Source organism: Rattus norvegicus, chromosome 1 (assembly GCF_021556685.1).
Source record: "Rattus norvegicus strain SHRSP/BbbUtx chromosome 1, alternate assembly SHRSP_T2T, whole genome shotgun sequence".
NCBI lineage: Eukaryota > Metazoa > Chordata > Mammalia > Rodentia > Muridae > Rattus > Rattus norvegicus.
Window position 1 is genome coordinate 70,478,981 of NC_141534.1, and position 23,158 is coordinate 70,502,138.

A 23,158-nucleotide genomic window follows, 5' to 3' on the forward strand; every position below is an offset into this window, starting at 1 on the left:
ATATGTTGGAGCTCTCCTTCTAGGATCTTTTGTAGGCATGTTTGGTTTTGTCATGGAATATCTTAGTTTTTTCATCTATGGTGATTGAGAGTTTTCCAGGTTATACTAGCCTGGATTGGCAAATGTGTTCTCTTAGGGTCTTCATTATGTTTGCCCAAGGTATTCTGGCTTTTAGATTCTCTCTTGAGAAATCTGGTGCAATCCTGATAAGTCTGTATTTATGTGCTACTTGGCTCTTTTTTATTACAGCTTTTATGCTTTTATCCCAAAGAATACAAAACAATCACAGAAAGCAGAAGGAGGGAACTAATTAGAAGAGGGAAGAGAGAGGGCACATGGAGCAGGATCAGGTATAGGGATAAACACGAGAGAAGCCCAGAGGGTCAGGGGAGTGATGGAAATATACAGCTGCAGGGAGTGGATGGAGAGAGAAAACCTAGAAATTCTCAAAGACCAGGCAGTGGAGAATCTCCCAGACTCAAGCAGGATGGCCTTAAGTGAAATGCCCAACAGTGATAAGATGGAACCTGACGTGACCACATCCAGTATATAGACAAGGCCCCCAGGAGAGGGATGGGGTCATCAATCTACTTTGAAAATTTTGGACCTTTATAAAAGAAATGGAGGGACAAAAATGTAGCAGTCTGAAGGAGAAGCCATTCAGGGATCGAATAAGTGTGTGAGCAACAAACCATGACATTTTTAATGATGCAATGCTGTCGTGCAGAGAGAACCCTGGCCTGGCTGTCCTCTGAGATAATCTACCAGCATCTGAGTAAGACAGCTACAGATACATACAGCTAACATTGTACTGATGTCAGGGACCCCTTTAGAAGAGTTAGGAAAGCAGCTGAAAGAGATGGCAACACCAGAGTAAGACCAACAATCTCAAATAACTGGGAGCCCTGGGAACACCTATGGCACCTAGCACATATGTAGGAGAGGACTGCTGAGTCTGGCCTCAGTGGAAGAGGAGATACATTAGCTTTTAGAGACTTGATACCCCAGGAAAAAGAAGTTTGTGCGGTGAGGTAGGGGTAGGTAGATGGGGGGTTGGGTGGTGAGGGGTGGGTTAGATGGGATGAGGCATGAGGGATGGGGTAAGGGATTATGGGTTGGGGATAGATGCCTCTCAGAGGAAAAGGTGTATGGGGATGGGCTGAAGAAATCTTGGAGAGCGAACCAGAAAAGATCCAATACTTGTAATATAAATAAATGAAACAATTTAAAAAGCATGGTGTCTAGAGATAAAGGAGTAGAGAAAGCAAAGCTTGTGATATGTCCGATGACTTTCTTCTTCAACTAATTGAAATGTAGAAAACTTGAACTCAGTGCAGTATAGAAGACTCAAGAGGATATAGGATGGTGTGAGAAATGTATAGGGCCAATCATGAAGCTGCAAATAATTGTCGAGAAGTAAGAAAATTGAAATGATGTAAATTTACTGGGTTTTTTTTTTTGTTATTTTTGTTTACACAGTCTTATGCTGTGTCAACTAGCCTTAAAATTTTTGTTCCTCAGTTTAGACGGAACTGCTGATCTGCTCTCAAGATACAAGCAATATCAGTATGTTTGCTTTAAAAGAGATATAATTTCACAATATTATTCAATATGGTGGTCTCTATTTCAAAACTCCATAATGACAGGATTCTTCTTTCCAACCCACTCAGCTCTGTGTCAAGATCCCATGCAGGAGAGAGCTGGACTCTCAGAAGTGCAGAAAAGCCTGAGAGCACAGACAAGACCACCACTTCTGCTCACATTCCTGGCCCAAGAGGATTGCGTCTAGAGCCCTCTGGAAAGAGGAACCTAGGAGCAGTCAGGGACAGGATGCATCTGATCTCTGCTTGTGCCCGGGACTGAAATCCAGTGAGCAGGACCACTGACACACCTGAGAGCAGATGTAAGACCAACAATTCTGCTCTGGGGGACCTACCTGGAGCCTCAGGACACAGAAACCCAGGAGCAGTCTGGGAGAAGATTCATCCAATTTCTGAACACACCCAGAGCTGTCCCAGTCCATGGAGGTAGAAATCTAGGAAAAAGATCAGTACTCATAGATAAAAGCATCACCAACAGAATACAAGAGATAGATGACAGAATCTCAGGGGAAGAAGATACCAAAGAAAACATTGGCAAAATAGTCAAAGAAAATGTAAAACACAAAAAGCTCCTAAGCCAAAAACACCCAGGAAATCCAGGACACAATGAGAAGATCAATCCTAAGGAGAAGAGGTATAGAAGAGAGAGGGGTTTCCAATATAAAGGGCCAGAAAATATTTTCAAAAAAGTTATAGAAGAAAATACCACTAACCTAGAGAAAGAGAGGCCTATAAACATACAAGAAGCCTACAGAACTACAAATACATTGGACCGGAAAACAAATTCCTCTCATGACATAAGAGTCAAAACACCAAATGCACAAAACAAAGAATATTTTAAAAAGTAAGTGGAAAATGTCGGCAGACCAGCAATATACTTCTCAACAGAGACTATGAAAGCCAGAAGATCCTGGGCAGATATAATACAGACCCTAAGAGAACACAAATGCCAGCACAGGGTACTATATCCAGCAAAAATCTCAATTAACATAAATGGAGACACCAAGATATTCCATGACAAAACCAAATTTACACAATATATTTCCACAAATCTAGCCCTACAAAGTATAATAGATGGAAAACTCAAACAGAAGGAGGGAAACTACATCCTAGGAAAAGCAAGAAAGTAATCTTGCAACAAACCAAAGACAGCCACACAAACATAATTCAACCTCTAAAAACAAAAATAGGAGGGACAACAATCATTGGTTCCTGATATCTCTCAACATTAATTGCTGTTGTAAAAATTTAAAGTTAAAGAAAAGTAAGGTTGTCTTTTATCCCCACACCAGCCACTCCACATTCCCTTACACTTAAATCTCCACATGAAAGAACACACAACACAATAACCTTTGACCCAATTGATAATATATAATTGTCCACCAAAACATACAAAACCCTGTACACATCCATCCCTTAAAAACATTTGTAACAACCTGTAAAGGTACAGCGTGGAATCTTAACATCACCTGCCATGTTGTCTACCAGCTACTCTCTCTCCTCTCTGTCTCTTCCTCTTCCCATTCCAGTCTCCTCCTCTTCCTTCAAATTTTTCTCCTGCCCATCCTTCCTTCTCATCCAATGACAGGCCTCCTTCTATCCTGTACCTGCCTTCACCTGTAATTTAGAAATTAAATGGGGAGAAAGTTCTGGTGAAGTCACCTGAGTCTGAGTACGTGACTAGGCACCGTCCTTGGGGCAATGGAATTAGCATAAAAATTCAGATATCTCCAGGCCAAACCACAACAATTAATGTAATCAATTTACCAATAAAATGACATAGACTAACAGACTGTACATTTAAAGATAACCCAGCATATTGTTGCATACTAGAAACACACCTCAGTGACAAAGACAGACACTACCTTAGAGTAAAATGTATGAGAACAGTTTTCCAAGCAAATAATCCAAGGAAACAAGCTGGAGTAGCCATTCTAATATTTAAAAAAATGACTTTCAACCAAAAGATATCAAAAAAGATAAGGAAGGACACTTCATGTTCATTAAAGGAAAAATCCACCAAGATTAACTCTCATTCCTGAATATGTATGCTCCAAATGCAATGACAACTACATTCATAAAAGAAACCTAACTAGAGCTCAAAGCGCAGAGTGCACCTCACACAATAATAGTGGAGTTTTAAACAACCCACTCTCAATAATGAACATATCAGAGACAGAAACTAAACAGAGACATAGGAAACTAAAAGAAGATAGGAACCAAATAGTTTCAAATATATTTATAGAGTATTTCATCCTAAATTAAAAGAATATACCTTCTTCTCAGTACCTCATGGTACCTGCTCCAAAACTGACCTTATAATTGGTCACAAAACAGACCTCAACAAATACAAGAAGTTTTAAATAATCCCATGCATCCTGTAAGATCACCAGAGACTAAGGCTGGTCTTCAATAAAAACAAAAATGACAGTAAGTCCACATACAAATGGAAGTTGAACAACACATTACTCAATAATAAATTGGACAAGGAAGAAATAAAGGTATTAAAGACATTTTAGAATTTAAGGAAAACAAAGGCACAACTTATCCAAACTGACTATATACAATGAAAGTACTGCTAAGAGGAAAACTCATAGTTCTGAGTGCCTGCAAAATTAAACTGAGGAGAGCATACATTATCAGCTTGACAGCACAACTGAATGCTCTAGAACAGAAAGAAGCAAATACACACAAGAGGAGTAGATGGCAGGAAATAATCAAAATCAGCGTTGAAATCAACTAAGTAGAAATAAAAAGGACTATACAAAGAATCAACAAAACCAGGAGATGGTCTGTTGAGAAAATGAATAAGACAGATAAACCCTTAGCCAGATAAACCAAAGAGCACAGAGATAGCATTTAAATTAACAAAATCATTTCTGAATACAAAGAGAGATATAAAAACAGAATATGAGGAAATTCAAAAAATCATCATATCCTACTACATAAGTTTATATCAACAAAACTAGAAAATCAGGAAGAAATGGACAATTTTCTAGACAGATACCAAGTTAAATCAGGATCAGATACACTATAACTCCTAAAGAAATAGTGAAGAAATAAAGTTTCATATATGTGAAAAACAAAGTTGCAAAAACAATGTTATAAGAAATACATCTGATGTCAGGATGCCTAGTGATATGACAAAGTTTTGGTGATCAAGATGTCAGTCAGAATTATCAAGCTAAGTTAAAACAAAATAACAATAACTGTTCTCAGAAAGACTCCCTACCCCTCCCTGTGGTAAATTCCAAATACAACCACAAGATATCCTCCTGGTCCTGCCTGAACATCCAATTCCTCCCCTCACTCCACTAAGGAACTTTGCAATTAGTCCTTTCTGAAGGACTTTCCAAGGCCAGGTGAAGGACTGGATGAAGAAAGTGACTAACTAAGCCAAGAACAGCCCCTTGAGCAGGCCAGCCAATACCTGAAAAGATCCTTTGCCCTGTGTTCCTCCAATGAAAATAAGCCAACTAGCCTTCTTGCTGAGGTCTGCCCTCTGTAAAGAATAAAAGATGTGTGCTTTTTTGAGTCTGGGGTTGCCTCTCCCTTGCATGGATGAGGAAACCCACGTACATGGCAAACTTCTTGCCAGTGCATCGATCTATTCATCAAGCTGTGTTCTGAGGGTTGCACATCTGAGCTAAGACCACGTCGGTGGTCTTACAACAATAGAAGCAGTTATTAAAAGACTTCCAACCAATAAAACCTCAGGTCAAGATGAGTTTAGTGCAGGATTCAGTCAGACTTTCATGGAAGACATAATACCCACAATGTCCAAACGATTCCACAAAGTAAAAACAGAAGAGTACCCAATTCCTTCTACAAAGTCACAGTTACACTTATACCTAAAGCACACAAAGGCCCAACAAATAAAGGGAACTTCAGACCAATTTCCCTTATGACTATTGATGAAAATATATTCAATGAAATTCTTGTGAAGGAAATCCAAGAAAACATCAAATGGAATAACCATCATGGTCAAGTAGGGTTCATCCCAGGGATGCAGGGACAGTTAAACATACAGAAATCCAATAATGGAATCCACTTATTAACAAACTCAAAGAAATAAAACACATGATCATCTCATTAGATTCTGAGAAAGCAATTGACAAAATTCAATTGTGTGTCATGTTAAAAGTCTTGGAAAGATCAGGAATTCGAGGGCCATAGTTAAACAGTAAAAGTAATGTAACAGTAATTGAGTAGACAACATCAAACTAAAGGGAAAGAAACTTGAAACAATCCTGCTGAAATCAGGGACTAGACAAAGCTATCTACTATCTCCCTACTTATTCAATATAGTACTCAAATTCCTACCCAGAGCAATCAGACAACAAAAGGAGGTCAAAGGGATACAAACTGGAAAGGAAAAAGTCAAGCTATCACTATTTGCAGTTGATATGATAGTATACTTGTGATCCCCAAAGTTCCACCAGAGAAATATTAAGCCTGATAAACAACTTCAGCAAATGGCTAGACATACAATTTACTAAAACAATTCAGTAACCATCCTCTACTCAAAGGATAAACCAGCTGAGAAAATAATCAGGGAAATGACACCATTAACAATAGTAACGAATAACATAAAATACCTCAGTATGACTCTAACCAAGCCAAGTGAATGATACTTATGATTAGATCATCAAGTCTCTGAAGAAAGAAATTGAAAAAGACCTCAGAAGATGGAAAGACCTCCCATGCTCATGGATTGGCAGAATTAATATAGTAAAAATAGTCATTTTGCCAAAAGTTATCTACATATTCAGTGAAATCCCCATCAAAATTCCAACTTAATTTTTCATAGAGTTAGAAAGAGTAATTGGCAAATTCATTTGGAATAAAAAAAAACAGGGTAGTTAAACTATACTCAACAATAAAAGAACTTCTAGGGGAATCATCATCTCTGATCTCAAGCAGTATTACAGAGCAATAGTCATAAAAACTGTATGGTATTAGTACAGAGACAGGCAGATCAGTGAAACAGAATTGAAGACCCAGAAATGAACCCACACACCTATGGTCACTTGATATTTGACCAAGGACCTAAGACAATCCAGTGGAATAAAAGATAGCATTTTCAGGAAATGGTGCTGGTTCAAATGGAGGTCAGCATTTGGAGGAAGGGTGCAAATCAATCCATTCTTATCACCCAGTACAAAGCTTAAGTCCAAGTGGATCAAGGACCTCCACATCAAACCAGATACACTCAAACTAATAGAAGAAAAACTAGGGTAGAGTTTTGAACACATGGGCACTGGATATAATTTCCTGAATAAAACAGCTAGGGCTTATGCTCTAAGATCAATATTCGACAAATGGCATCTCATAAAACTGCAAAGCTTCTGTAAGTCAAAGGGCACTCATTATAATAAAACTAGCAACAAACAGATTGGGAAAAGATCTTTACCAATACTACATCTGATAAAGGGCTAATATCCAAAATATAGAAAGAACTGAAGAAGTTATACTACAGAGAGTCAAATAACCCTATTAACAAATGGGATACAGAGCTAAACAAAACATTCTCAGGTGAGGAATATTGAATGGCTGATAAGCACCTAAAGAAAGTTCAACATCTTTAAAATACAATTCTAAACAATTCTATATGCTAACTTCAATTTAAAATCACCATACAATGGCTGATAAAATGTTGTCAAACTGAAGGATGTCATTGAAGTATAAAAGTCTGAATTTTTTTTGTAAACACTAAATGAAATAAATGCATAATAAATTAGTAAACTCCGTTGAGGAATTCAAAAGCATATATATATATACATATATATATATATATATATATGTATATATATATATATATATACAAGTGTTTCTCTTGAAACTTGAAAAAAATGAAAAACAAAACTAAAATCTGTATTTATCGATCTTGAACTTTCATTGCAAAAGAATAAAGAGGAAAATAAATTTGTGTCAGAATCCACTTTCAAAATTATTAAAAGGCATCTAAAATATACAGGTATAAGAGAGAATAAACTTAGATTTCATAATAATTATAGCTATAATAAAACATTAAATGTTTTATATAAAAGGCTGATATAAAATATTCAAACATAGACCAAAACAGCCTAGGACACATCATTAATCTGTAAACTTCAGACACAAGGTTAATCATTACTCCATGAATTTAACGTCATTGTTCTTTAAACACTTATTTGAAGGACAAACAAGGATATCTCGTTAATCATTATAATATTAAAACATTACAAAATGTATTTCAAACGTGAAAATATTGAAGGGGCCAATGTAAAATGACTTTAAGACAGTTAGTGAAAAGAGAATAGTCATGACTGAAATCCCTTATTATGGTTACATAATTGATATTTTGAATAAAATAAAACTGGCTTATATCTTTCTATAATGGATGTTTTGAAGTTTCATTATACAAGGTTATTGTTAAAGTGGTTATTTTTTTTTTGAGTATGCTGTGTTCCTAATATGATGAAGTGAGTTCTGGTCTGGTCTTAGCAAAATAATATAGCACTTAGGTGCAAAGATAAAGTCTAAGATTCCTGCACTGGAAGCTAAGATAGAGGAGACTTGCATAGCTACCATGACCTTTCCCTTGGTGCTGTGGTAGACAGGTAGAAAAGTAACCCGGACACAGAAAAACACCTGCATGCTTGCTAAATGACAAGAATTTGCTTCATTGAAAGTATCTGGAAGATTCCTGGACAAGAAGGCCATGTTACAACTTCCAAGTGCCAAGAAGCAGAGGTATCCCAGGATGCAATGAAAAACAATATCTGAACCCTTCTTGCATATAATAAAGATGTGATCTTGGTCAAGGAAGGGAGGAGAGGTTCCCAGGTAGCTGTCACAAAGCACAATTTGGATCAGGGTACAGATGGAAATTATGCAGTTTGGGGCCCTAGATACCATTAAACACCTCATTATTCTCCCTGTTAAAGTGACCTTAAAAGCCATAACAACAGTAACAACTTTGGCTAAGACAGTAGAGAGAGCCACAGTGAACACAACACCAAATGTGGTCTGCTGCATGAGCAGGTTGCTGTGTTGGGATGACCAATGAAGAGTAAGGAACAAAGAAAGCAGGTAAAAAGTGTCATGAGCAGGATGTAACTGAGAGTCTGATCATTGGCCTTGACAATTGGAGTGTCTCCGTATTTCACAAAGTCACCAAGAACTGCAACTGTTAAGGCAGAGAAGCAAAAGGCTATGATAATAAGGACCATGCCCAGACGGTCATTATATGCAAGAAAGCTCATAGATTTCTGCAGACAGTTGCACTTCTCTGTATTTGAAAAATGAGTTTCTGGACACTTCATACACTGTTCAACATCTGGTAAGAAATTAAGACAATTTAAAGACAATGAAGTCACTGCATAGTTACTCCCTTTTATACTAAAACATTTATGACTACCTACAAGCCTTACGGTTGCCTAAATCATCTTCCTCTCCTTCTATAGAGCAATTAAACAAATGCCTTCAAGTGAATAATTAATAATTCATGTAGTTTAACTTCATTTTATTATTTTAGTATTTAAACATGGTATAATACATTTGTATCCAATCCAGCATCTATCCTGTAACTCCTTCCTTACAGATGCACATTTATCATTCCAAACATTATATGATCTCTCTCCTTCTTATATTTACTATGTAATACATACTTAATTGACTTAGGGTAGATAGTATGTTTGTAGATGTAGGACAACTCCAGAAGCAAAGCCAATCTCTCTTTTTTTTTAACATTAAAAATTCTTTTTTTTTGTTTTTTTTTTGTGTTTTTTTTTTATTATTATTGACTTGAGTATTTCTTATATACATTTCGAGTGTTATTCCCTTTCCCGGTTTCTGGGCAAACATCCCCGTCACACCTCCCCTTCCTTATGGGTGTTCCCCTCCCCACCCTCCCCCCATTGCCTCCCTCCCCCCAACAGTCTAGTTCACTGGGAGTTCAGTCTTAGCAGGACCCAGGGCTTCCCCTTCCACTGGTGCTCTTACTAGGATATTCATTGCAACCTATGAGGTCAGAGTCCAGGGTCAGTCCATGTATAGTCTTTAGGTAGTGGCTTAGTCCCTGGAAGCTCTAGTTGCTTGGCATTGTTGTACATATGGGGTCTCCAGCCCCTTCAAGCTCTTCCAGTTCTTTCTCTGATTCCTTCAACGGGGGACCTATTCTCAGTTCAGTGGTTTGCTGCTGGCATTCGCCTCTGTATTTGCTGTATTCTGGCTGTGTCTCTCAGGAGCGATCTACATCCGGCTCCTGTCGGTCTGCACTTCTTTGCTTCATCCATCTTGTCTAATTGGGTGGCTGTATATGTATGGGCCACATGTGCGGCAGGCTCTGAATGGGTGTTCCTTCTGTGTCTGTTTTAATCTTTGCCTCTCTATTCCCTGCCAAGGGTATTCTTGTTCCCCTTTTAAAGAAGGAGTGAAGCATTCACATTTTGATCATCTATCTTGAGTTTCATTTGTTCTAGGAATCTAGGGTAATTCAAGCATTTGGGCTAATAGCCACTTACCAATGAGTGCATACCATGTGTGTTTTTCTGTGATTGGGTTACCTCACTCAGGATGATATTTTCCAGTTCCAACCATTTGCCTAGGAATTTCATAAAGGCATTGTTTTTGACAGCTGAGTAATATTCCATTGTTTAGATGTACCACATTTTCTGTATCCATTCCTCTGTTGAAGGGCATCTGGGTTCTTTCCAGTTTCTGGCTATTATAAATAAGGCTGCGTTGAACATAGTGGAGTAAGTGTCTTTTTTATATGTTGGGGCATCTTTTGGGTATATGCCCAAGAGAGGTATAGCTGGATCCTCAGGCAGTTCAATGTCCAATTTTCTGAGGAACCTCCAGACTGATTTCCACAATGGTTGTACCAGTCTGCAATCCCACCAACAATGGAGGAGTGTTCCTCTTTCTCCGCATCCTCGCCAGCATCTGCTGTCACCTGAGTTTTTGATCTTAGCCATTCTGACTGGTGTGAGGTGAAATCTCAGGGTTGTTTTGATTTGCATTTCCCTTATGACTAAAGATGTTGAACATTTCTTTAGGTGTTTCTCAGCCATTCGGCATTCCTCAGCTGTGAATTGTTTGTTTAGCTCTGAACCCCATTTTTAATAGGGTTATTTGTCTCCCTGTGGTCTAACTTCTTGAGTCCTTTGTATATTTTGGATATAAGGCCTCTATCTGTTGTAGGATTGGTAAAGATCTTTTCCCAATCTGTTGGTTGCCGTTTTGTCCTAACCACAGTGTCCTTTGCCTTACAGAAGCTTTGCAGTTTTATGAGATCCCATTTGTCGATTCTTGATCTTAGAGCATAAGCCATTGGTGTTTTGTTCAGGAATTTTTTTCCAGTGCCCATGTGTTCGAGATGATGCCCTAGCTTTTCTTCTATTAGTTTGAGTGTATCTGGTTTGATGTGGAGGTCCTTGATCCACTTGGACTTAAGCTTTGTACAGCATGGATCAACCTGCATTCTTCTACATGTTGACCTCCAGTTGAACCAGCACCATTTGCTGAAAATGCTATCTTTTTTCCATTTGATGGTTTTGGCTCCTTTGTCAAAAATCAAGTGCCATAGGTGTGTGGGTTCATTTCTGGGTCTTCAATTCTGTTCCATTGGTCTATCTATCTGTCTCTGTGACAATACCATGCAGTTTTTATCACTATTGCTCTGTAATACTGCTTGAGTTCAGGGAGAGTGATTCCCCCCTGAAGTCCTTTTATTGTTGAGGATAGCTTTAGCTATCCTGGGTTTTTTGTTATTCCAGATGAATTTGCAAATTGTTCTGTCTAACTCTTTGAAGAATTGGATTGGTATTTTGATGGGGATTGCATTGAATCTGTAGATCGATTTTGGTAAAATGGCCATTTTTACTATATTAATCCTGCCAATCCATGAGCATGGGAGATCTTTCCATCTACTGAGGTCTTCTTCAATCTCTTTCTTCAGAGTCTTGAAGTTCTTATTGTACAAATCTTTTCCTTGCTTGGTTAAAATCACATCGAGGTGCTTTATATTTTTTAGGTCTATTATGAAGCCTAATTTCTTTCTCATCTTGTTTCTCTTTTGTGTAGAGGAAGGCTACTGATTTATTTGAGTTAATTTTATACCCAGCCACTTGGCTGAAGTTGTTTATCAGCTTTAGTAGTTCTCTGGTGGAACTTTTGGGATCACTTAAATATACTATCATATCATCTGCAAATAGTGATATTTTGACTTCTTCTTTTCTGTTCTGTACCCCTTGACCTCCTTTTGTTGTCTGATTGCTCTGGCTAGAACTCCAAGAACTATATTGAATAAGTAGGGAGAGAGTGGGCAGCCTTGTCTAGTCCCTGATTTTAGTGGGATTGCTTCAAGTTTCTCAACATTTAGTTTAATGTTAGCAACTGGTTTGCTGTATATGGCTTTTACCATGTTTAGGTATGGGCCTTGAATTCCTATTCTTTCCAGGACTTTTATCATGAAGGGGTGTTGAATTTTGTCAAATGCTTTCTCAGTATCTAATGAAATGATCATGTGGTTTTGTTCTTTCAGTTTGTTTATATAATGGATCATGTTGATGGTTTTCGGTATATTAAACCACCCCTGCATGCCTGGGATGAAGCACACTTGATTATGGTGGATGATTGTTTTGATGTGCTCTTGGATTCGGTTTGCCAGAATTTTATTGAGTATTTTTGCATCGATATTCGTAAGGGAAATTGGTCTGAAGTTCTCTTTCTTTGTCGGGTCTTTGTGTGGTTTAGTTATAAGAGTAATTGTGGCTTCATAGAAGGAATTCGGTAGTGCTCCATCTGTTTCAATGTTGTGGAATAGTTTGGATAATATTGGTCTGAGGTCTTCTATGAGGGTCTCATAGAATTCTGCACTAAACCCGTCTGGACCTGGGCTCTTTTTGGTTGGGAGACCTTTAATGACTGCTTCTATTTCCTTAGGAGTTATGGGGTTGTTTAACTGGTTTATCTGTTCCTGATTTAACTTTGATACCTGGTATCTGTCTAGGAAATTGTCCATTTCCTGCAGATTTTCAAGTTTTGTTGAATATAGGCTTTTATAGTAAGATCTGATGATTTTTTGAATTTCCTCTGAATCTGTAGTTATGTCTCCCTTTTCATTTCTGATTTTGTTCATTTGGACACACTCTCTGGGTCCTCTCATTAGTCTTGCTAAGGGTTTATCTATCTTGTTGATTTTCTCAAAGAACCAACTTTTGGTTCTGTTGATTCTTTCTATGGTCCTTTTTGTTTCTACTTGGTTGATTTCCGCTCTGAGTTTGATTATTTCCTGCCATCTACTCCTCCTGGGTGTATTTGCTTCTTTTTGTTCTAGCGGCAAAGCCAACCTCTTAAGGAATGCAAACCTAAAGACAAATGACTATCTTGTGTACATAGCCTACAACTACCAATATCACATCATATGGCCAATCTTCCTTATAGTGATATTACTAATAAAAAAAGACAAATTTTTTTATCTCTTGCATTCTGTGCACTTTCTGGGATTTTTTTGATACTGTTACTGTGTTTTGAAAATCACTGTATGATGAAATTCTATTGCATGAATATATTTGGGCACTGATATCAAAAATCATAAAATGTTTATTCAACTGTACATGTGGATTCTTCACAAAAGAGATAGTCATTGGATGTTTATTTCTCATAATATCTGAATATCACCTTCAATTTCAAAAGAAGACAGTGAATTTAAAAGAGAGAAATACTGAGTATATGGGGGAATATGCAGGAAGGAAAGAAACGGGTTAAATGACGTAATTGTGTTATAATATCAAAAACGTTAAAACTCCCATGAGGTTTTAGTTTTGAAATGCTTAACACAGATGTATTTGCCTCTTTTCTGAGCAACATATTTTTGCAAAGTGTATTTCTTAAGCAAGATCATGCAGTATCTGGTTGTAGTGTGTGAGGTAATCTATCTGCTCAGAAAATGAATTCATGTTCATACACAAAATGTGCATGTATATTAAAATGGATTCCTTGAAAATTAGAAACATTTCAAAAGTCGTAGACAACAAATATGTACAAGGAACGGATGCTCTCCTGACAGTAGGGTATTTTCACATATAAAATCACTGTAGGAGTCACACATAAAAAATACCCATAATTGCTCAAATGAAGTTGAATCCAAAGAGGAAGGATGAACATGGGTACAAATTTCTTCAAGTATTGAGAAGCAAATTGTATATAATTGTTTCAGAGAGAGAAAGACCCAATGTTCTTTAAGAATTGCCACTATGATAGGATGAACATCTTTGATAGCAGACTGTACAACCTAAAAATATTCTGTCAAATTGGACTCCCTAGGTTTAAAATCTATGGAAAGAACATGGAGATTTAGCGGGTTAGTTATATCTGAGAAGATTTGAGGAGGAAATATGATCACTATCCATTTTATGTATTCACATAAAACTAATGAAATACTATTTAAAAGAATTTCCAAAATTATATAACTGGAGATTCAACATTATTCACACACACACACACACACACACACACACACACACACACACACACACTGGAAATGCAACCATTAATCACCTGCTGTATAAAATGAAGGAAAAAATTAATAGATGTGCTCAATTGATAAATTATTCTAAGAATCCTAGAAATACGTTCCCACATTAATGTTCATGGTAAAACGAAATGTGTAAATAGTGGTATATGGGGAAGTACTCTACTATAGTAATTAATATCATCAGAAAACCAACAATGTTGTCGTCTATGAATGCCAAGACATTAAAAAAAAAGTTACTTTAAAGGAAAATAAAATATGGAGTAATATTTAAATTTCCAAATAAATGATTTTTTTATACTTTTATCCAAATATTTTTCAATTACTTGGATATCACAGAAGTGGAACTGCTTTCTGTTTGACCTCTGTATTTATTTACCTGTTTCATTGGAAATTTCATTGTCTAGGCAAGGAATGCAGTCATATCAGCATACAGTCCTACCTTTCTGAGTAGCCTTTCTGAATCCTGGCCAGCAGCTGATATAGCATGCAGACTGAGGAATCTTAAAAAAAAAAAGATGTTTTATTTTGCACAGAGTTTTATGATAAACTGTAGTAGTCTGACTTTGAATGTTAAACAACTTATTTGTAATCTATATAGCAATGAATTAGACAATATAGGTCATTAATTGTTCCGTGTGTTCAAAGCTTAGTCAGAAGTCCATCACTAAGTTTGATAGTTTGGAATAAAGAGGATATAGGGCCAAGTATTCAGAAGTTAGATAATTTGAAAATATGAACAATATTAGTATGTAGGAATGTCAGACAGACAATGTCTCTGTACTGTCTGCATACATAGTTGATATTTCAGTTTCACCATGATAATGCATCAAGATGGTAAGCTGAACAAGGTTGAGAATCATCATGGTAAGAAATTTTTGGACATTTGTTACAGGGATTTTATCAAAAAAATTATCTGAGGTAGAAAAAGACATTCTGAAATACCCTTGAACTCATTTACAAAGAAAAAAAAAAGAATTTCTGAATAGATCACCAATGGCCCAGCACAATGGTATACAATGAGTTAATGGGACTTATGAAACTGAAAACCTTTTGTAAAGCAAAGGACACCACCAATCAGACAAAGTAGCAGCTTATAGATTGGGAAACTTTTATTCCAACACTGTATCTGATAGAGGACCAAGTCTTATATCCAAAATGTATAAAAAACTCAAGTAATTTGGTATCACAAAGACAAATAATCTAATTTAAAATGATTTAATCAGAGAAATTTCAATAGAGGAAACTCAAATGGCTGAGAAACACAAGAAAATGTTCAACCACCTTACATATCAAGGGAAAGAAAATCAAAACACTTTCTACATTTCATGTTTCACACATCAAAATACCCAAGATTAATAACACATGTGACAGTTCATGTTGTCAAAGATGAGGAATAAGGAGAAGTCTCATCTATTGCTTGTAGGAAAACAAACTTTAAGCCCACCATGGGAAACAGTATAGCACCAATCTACCAAAAGATCTTTCTATACCAATCTTGGGCACATACCCAAAGGATTTTAAATCCTACCTCAAGAGTAATTGATTATCCATGTTCATTGCCTCTCACTTCATTAGAGCCAGGATTCAAAGGTAAACAAGATGTACCAAAAGAGAGTGGATTTTTAAAGAAAATGTGCTAAATTCACACAAGTTTATTCATGTGTCAAAAATGGCATTGGGAAATTTGCAGGCAAATGGATGGAACAAGAAAAGTATCATCCTGGGTGTAAATATGGAAGTTTCATATTATTAGACCTTACTGGAAGAAATATGGAACTTGAAATGGGTTTTGAAAGATTTTTAACTGTCAACCCATTTCTACTTTGCTGTATATATTTTCTATTTTTGTATCAAGATGTGATCACTAAGCTTCCTTCTCATGATTTGTGTGTGCTGCTTGGTTCATTGCATTGACGGATTATGTTATATTGAATCTAACATTGAAAATAATGTTTCTGTATAAATCTCTAATACATATAATGTTTGGTCATGCTGCTTTTTCTCAGCAAACAAAAGTAACTACTACTGAGGGATTTCTACATCATGAAAGTTCATAGGTATTTAGGGGAATAAAATTTATTATCTCTATTTTAAACCAGGTTGTACCTAGTTCAGTAAATCTAAGTGGCACAGGGATGTACATTTGAAATACATTGGGACAGAAAAGATTATTAGACTTAGGGAATCAGGAAATTCTCTGCATTGTCATTATTCTTGACTATAATTTTATAGTGCATAGAACAATTTTAATTACTCTTTATTGGTAGTTTTATAGTGATAGGTTTTGTTGAGCAACCTAGAATGATTATATCAAAAAAAAATTTAAATAAAAGTAAGCTCAAAGCATTAAGACAAGATGCAATTCACCTGTGTAAATTTTTTTGGCCATTGTATCATATGCTCAAATAAAGACAACTGTTCACCCTGGGGAGCATTCAGAGAAAAGGTTCCTACTTTCACCTTTAATCCAAGACTCTTTGGAAACTTCCAGAAATTGAGAATATTATATTCTTCAATGAACCTCCATTTCCATTCTAAACTCATACGGTCACTTCATGAATCTTCCTCAGGAAATGGTGAAGCTGAATGATAAATGCACTTATATCAACACATGAACAGGTCTAAGGATATAACTTTTTGGTGGAAAGTATAGTATTATTTTTAATGTCTGATATAAAAGCCAACCTTATTGTAGCTATCAGTGAAGTTAGTCAATTCCCTTTTGTGGGTGGGAAAGAATTCTGTTACCTCCAAGAAAAAATTTGAACCAATGTCGAGTAAACAATAGCCATTTTTTTTCAGAATATATTTATAGGTTCAGTGTATAACATGAAGGCAGGGTTCTTACTTTTAAAATAATAAAAATTTCATTTTAAAGAATAATGTACATATGTAAACACTGTAATGAAGAATGATGTTGTGAAATTTAATGATGAGCTTTTTTATTTCTAATGTGAAAAATGTGAAAAAATCTCTTTTACTATAACTATTAGGATGAGATTGTTTTGGAGATATTAATGTCACAGTCTTGGTAGTGAGTGTACTGGATAGTCTCATGTCAATTTGACACAATATAGGGTTATCTGAAAAGGAAAGACATTAACTGTAACAATGCATCCATAGGATCTGTCTGTAAGCTAGTTTCTTAATTACTGTTGTCAAGGGTGAAACAACTTATTGTGTGAAGGATCAGCCCAGGACTGGTAGTATATGAGAGAACATGGTCGTATAGAAACAAGAAAGCTGCAACCTCCACAGATTCCATATAAATTCCTGTCTATATATTCCTACCTCATTTGAGTTGATGGACTGAATTCCTTAATGAGGAGCACTGATGTGGAAGCATAAGCCAAATAAACACTTGACTCTCCACCTTGATTTGGAACCATTTTTTTTTTCATCACAGCAATGATGGACTGAAATCTTAATGAGTACTTTAGCTTCTTGCTGCCACTCTTACTACAATCACAAGGGCACAAACAAATAGATCTGAATTGATCACTAGAGGATGGAACTAAATTTGTGCTAACTTTTTAAATGCACTGAGCTTTACAATACCTAGTTTGAAAGATTTGTTAAACCTTCAAAATGTCACAATGCCGATATTACAATACAATGGAAGGGATTTTACCTGCCAAGGAAAGAAGGTCAATTCTTCCCCTTTTAAGTGTCATTGCATTTGACATTGTTGAAGACTCATCTCATGAAGAGTGTGGGCCACAGAGCATAAATAGAAGTGTATAAGTTATAACTCTCTTCACTCATGCTAATGTAAATAATGGTTGTAGGGCACAATTCCAAGGAAGCATTTGGCTGACAGTTCTCTGAAATTTGACAATCAAATTTAGAAAATGAACAGTTGAAAAGTGCATACCACAACTTAGGAAGATAAGGGTCTTCTGGGTATTTGTAAGGATTTACCATTCAGATACAATTAAAGAACTCAAAACTCTCCTCGTGATGGTGTGAAAAAATGAGACTTCCATGGGATAAGTCTAACAGAAAATAATCAGCTTGCTTTGTACTATCCCATTGTAAGTTCATAATCCAAACTTTCCATGTTATTAATTGTTGTCCTAGATTGTCCATTAACCCTTGGAGAGAATCAATGTACCCATAAATAATAAAAGCATTGGCCAATGATTCCTGAATCTTCTTTAAATTTTTCCAGAAGATATAGGAAAATGAAGTCCAGGTGACTGGGATCTTTTCCAGAAGAGCTAGACATATTTTATTCCTATCTATTTCTTCTCTCAAGTGTGAGAGTATCTGAGTCCCTTTGTCATAATTTATGAGAAGGAGGCCAATTCAGAACCAATTGAAATGAAACAGCAGAGAAAAGATGGCAAGTGACAGAGCTGTGTCATTGGGAGCCATCTGGTAGAAAGAGGAAAACTGACCTCTGTCACTTAAAGTAGGATCTGAAGGCCCAAAAGTAAGCTGAAGAGAAAATAGAATTGGAACTAAGAGGAAGAATACTTGTATCAAACACAATCTCAGTCATGAAACATAAGATGAAAATGGTTGCAATTAATGTGATTTCATTCTGATTTAAAATATTAGACTCTATTACTGATATTTCTGAAAAATTACAGAAAAATTCTTCCAAGATCTATCGCCTTCCTGTTTACTCCACCCTCATCTTCTAGTCCAAACCAAAAAAAAAAAAAAAAATTGGATTGATCACCTTTTGCCTGAGTAATTACCTTCCATAATTCAGGTATAGTTTAAGTGTGTCTTTTTTTTAACCACTGCAGAGACCTTAAATGTCCACAAGGTATATCTTGAGCTTTTTTCCCACACAATATTCTCCCTCACCTGTGGGAATTTGTACAGTTGCAGCAGTGTCCCAATTTGAGCAGATGTTGCCCATGATGTACCTGTGAGTGCAGCAGCTGACATTCTATTCATTCTACAGTTGTAATTAGGCATGAAGTTTCTCTGCCCTGTGAGCCAAATCAAAGTATTCATAAGAGTGTTCTTTTCAGTGTATGGAACACTATAAACATGAAATACCAGGGATATGTTGGATAGAAGATGGAGATTCTTATTGATCTCCTCAATGGCAAATACCAGGGCCAGAACAAACTGGTAATTCTTAAATTTATACCTGCACAGGTGACATGAAAACACATGTGAACAAGATATAAACTTAAAACATTCGGAGGTGTAATATAATAAAATTTATGGTTCAATGTCTTTCTTTCTATAAAATCAATATTTTACTGATCCCAAGCATACTTGAAATGAAATAGAATATATTTCCCCATTAAGATTTATTTAATATCCAATAGAAATGATAATTGTTATTAAAATCTGTTGTTGTAAAAATATAAAAAATAAAAAAAAGGTATGGTTTCTTTTACCCCGCTATGTCCGCACCACAGTGCCCCAAGATATCTGCTAGATATCTTGGTGGAAACACATCCCAACCTCTCAGCGGCCCAGTGTGTCCTGCTGCCGCACGCTTTGCTACACTCAAATCATCACATAAAAGAACACACAACACAATAACCTTTCACCCAATTGGTAAGATATAATTGCCCAACTAAGCATACAAAGCCCAGTACCATCCATCCCTTAAGAACATTTATAACAACCTGTAAAGGTACAGCATTGAATCTTAACGTCACCCACCATATAATCCTGCACAGATTCTCTCTCTCCCTCTACTCCTCCTCCTTTCCCTTCCAGTCTCCTCCTCTTCCTTCAAACTTCTCTCCTACCATCCTTCCTTCTTCTCCAATGACAGGCCTCCTTCTATCCTGTACCTGACCATCACCTGTATTTTACAAATTCAATGGGGAGAAGTTTCTGGTGAAGTCACCTGATTCCTGAGTATGTGATTAGGCAGCTATCCTTGGGGCAGTGGAACTAGCATCAAAATACAGATAACTTCAGGGCAAACCATAACAAAAGTCCCATAAGATGTTTATTGTCTATTTCTCATGTGTGGCTAACATTAAAAATTATACCTACAAATCAAGGAAAATGTTTTTCCAATATATCAGATTTCCTGGTACATGGATCTTTAAGCCTCTGCATTTATGAAAATCCTGGGTTTCTTATTGTGCTACTGCATTTTCTAAGACAGTGTGTTAGAAAATAAACAGAAGCTAAATTTATCCCATGTTTGGTATTGGGTGTCATTTCACTGTTTTCATCTTACTGTCTGCTTTTATTGTGTGTGTGTGTGTGTGTGTGTGTGTGTGTGTGTGTGTGTGCGCGCGCGCGCGCGCGTGCATGCACATTGATGCTCATGCAAAATATTTTAGCATATGTTAACAAGTTTAATTAAAGGCCAATTTCAGGGTCAGTCAATACTAGCTTTCCACATTTTTAGCACAGTTGTTTTATCTTGGGAATTTTTCTTGGATTTTTAAAGTTTCATAAAATGGTTTCTATATAATCTCCATCTCCTCCACTATATCCAAATTCCAGCACCCTGCTTTCCCTACCACCCAAATTTGAACCTTAATTTTTATAATTTACCAAGCCAATTTATGCTTCTCATATAATTTTTGATGTGTGCTTTTGCATTTGAGTATGGACTTCCTATAAAAGAAAACACACTTACTAAAACAAATATGAAATAACTATTCTACTTTTAGGTGCTATGAGTTGACAATAGATCCTTTGTTATGGGTAAGACTTCATGTCCACCTCCTGTCTGAATGACAGTTCTTGGTCTAGCTTAAGATTCCATAAAGTTTGTACATGATATTATTGGCCATATGAATTTTTCTGTGTATCTGCCTTGCTCTGTCTGAAAGACATTATTTCCTTATGCACATCCAGTATTTCTGTCTCTTACATTGCTTCGGCCCCACTTTTTGCAATAAACTTGAGAGGGAAGACAGCAGTATAGGTATTGTATTTAGAGCTAAGAATTCCAGAGCTTCTTATTTTCTGTACCATGACCAGTTTTAGGTCTTTGTGAAAACCTCCATCTACTGCAAATAGTAGTTTCTCTAATGAGCACTGAGATGAACATTAATCTATGGTTATAATAATAAATGAAGATGTTTGATATCAATATGTTTTTAATAGCGGAAGAATATTAGTAGATTCTTTGGTAGTATCTATGACCTCTTTAACAAAAGGTTCTTGCCCCACCAATAGTGTCATATATGGTGTTCATATGGATGAACAGGCTTTAACTAAAAACATAAAGTGGTTGGTTAATATTCTGATGTTCAATAAACTTATGAAAGGGTAGACATGTCTAACCAGATTACTCACAATTAAAGCTATGAAGGTTCACAGTTAGGTAAGATTTATCATTCTTATCTTATAGCATTATGCATAACACTTTCTGGTACTAAGAAAGCTAGCCAGTTAGGATGCTTTCTCGGATTACTATAACTTAACATCTGCATGTTCTGCAGCTCAGTCTGAGTACTTGGTGGCCTTGGAAATAAGATCTTCCAGTCAAGATTGTGTTTCCATTTTTAGACAATTAGTCTATAAATATGTATGTATAAACTTCAACAAAAATATCTAGTTTCCATGATGTTTCCAAGCAATGCCTTTATTTTAATTATCCAGTTCCATGTTTTCATGATCTACTCAGTTCACCACCTAAAATATGCCTTCCACTATTCTACTCAATCAGTTTATTCTTTTCTACCATTGCTTCTTATCTCCCCTCTTTTGAATTACACTGACTCCCACCATTGTCCATTTCCCTTAGAAATTCTCTGCTATTTAAGTATAGTCCAAATGAAATATAACTATCTGAATATAAAAACACACAAATGAAAAAAATAACATATTACTTTGATAATTGTACATCCAGTTAACTTGCTCAGAATGATGGTTCCCAACTCTTATTTATTTGTTAATATTATACTCTCAATTTTATTAGCAGGTGAATAATATTGCATTGTATATATATATTCCCTTCCTCTACATATGCCTGGCTATCTGGCAGGCAAACTTACTGGAATTGTCTTGTGTCTGTCTTCCATCCTGTATGGAATCACTGGTTAACATGTATTCACTCTAGTTTCTGGAGAATTTTACTTTGGCCCTCATGCTTGTATCTGAAATCTATTCCCTTCTGAACCATATCCTCATCTTTATAACCAATATTTAAGAAAATAATTTGCTCTCTGAAAAACTCCAAGTTCCATGTACATAGAAGAATTTACTTCACATTAGAATAAGTGTTCCTTTTCAAAAGAAATATTTCATTAAGGTTATAAATTTTTCTTTGATTTGAAAGCTATGTACTTCATATCAGACATACTTTAGAATTTCACAGAAAGTAAGTCTTATTATATTACGTTTTAGGAATCCATATGGAAGAATATTAATATGTCTATAAACATATGAGAAAGAAGGAAGGAAGGAAAGAAGGAAGGAAGGAAGGAAAGAAGAGGACATGTTGTAGAAGAGAAAACTGCCCATGTGGTAGAGTTTTAGTTATTCCAGATTCAGTAAAATTGACAAATAAAATTCACTACCAGTCCTCCATATCACTTTGGGAAAGGCAGGAGAGATGGTTTGAGAGCAAGTAAAATGCATGGAAATCTGTAGCTGGGGTGATGGGTATCCTTGATCATCCTCTTTTGGTCAGATGCTGAGATTTTGAGCTTTTGTACCATTAGATGCATCTCTTTTAAACCCAGTGAACATTTTCTTCAAAGTTAACAACAGAGAAAAAATGTCTTTGTACCAAAAATTTTTGGAAACCAAAAACTAAGAACTACATGACGTTAATTAGGATGCCTACATATGAGTAATACATTTGAGAAATACATGAAAGACTAAAAAGATTAAAATAAGGAAAAGTGAGAAGCAGTCAAAAAAGTTTTGTAAATATTTTCCAACACAACAAACCGTGTTCGTGGAATTATTCCAGTTAGCTAAATGTTTGCCATGTGTGCACTAAGTACATGAGTTCACTCTCCAGTACACAGTACTAATAAAAATGCAAATATGTAGTGTTGCTGGTGAATCTTGGTTGGCGATCTTGCTGAGTCTGAAATTAACTAAAACCCCACTGGATAGGAAGTTTGTTTATTGT

At 36.1% G+C, this 23,158-nt stretch overlaps 1 pseudogene; it reads right to left on the reverse strand.

Moving 5' to 3' along the window:
- Positions 1-1,577: 1,577 nt before the first annotated feature.
- Positions 1,578-22,097, reverse strand: Vom2r-ps23 (vomeronasal 2 receptor, pseudogene 23; annotated as a pseudogene).
- Between the last annotated feature and the right edge of the window lie 1,061 nt (positions 22,098-23,158).